Below are 279 nucleotides of genomic sequence, written 5' to 3'. Positions count from 1 at the left end.
GACCAACGCACAGATATCTCATTTCTAGAGACATACTGCATGCACTAGAATCGCCACGAGGGTGATGACCAGACAACGCTCAGAATGAACGTTTTCTATAATGCATGCACCTCCTATCCTTCGGCGAACATTCGTGTAACTCGAGAGTCAACCTTTCCCACCCTACCATATATACATATATATGGTATTCGATCTATATGTGTATGTACACTACCGATAGTATACCTAACCCTGATGCCTTCTTGTCGACAAAATAAACCTTCCTCTGCTTTTTTCCTA

The sequence above is a fragment of the Cystoisospora suis genome, assembly GCF_002600585.1.
Source record: "Cystoisospora suis strain Wien I chromosome Unknown contig_5940, whole genome shotgun sequence".
NCBI classification, from domain to species: Eukaryota; Apicomplexa; class Conoidasida; order Eucoccidiorida; family Sarcocystidae; genus Cystoisospora; species Cystoisospora suis.
This window is presented reverse-complemented; position numbering follows the sequence as displayed.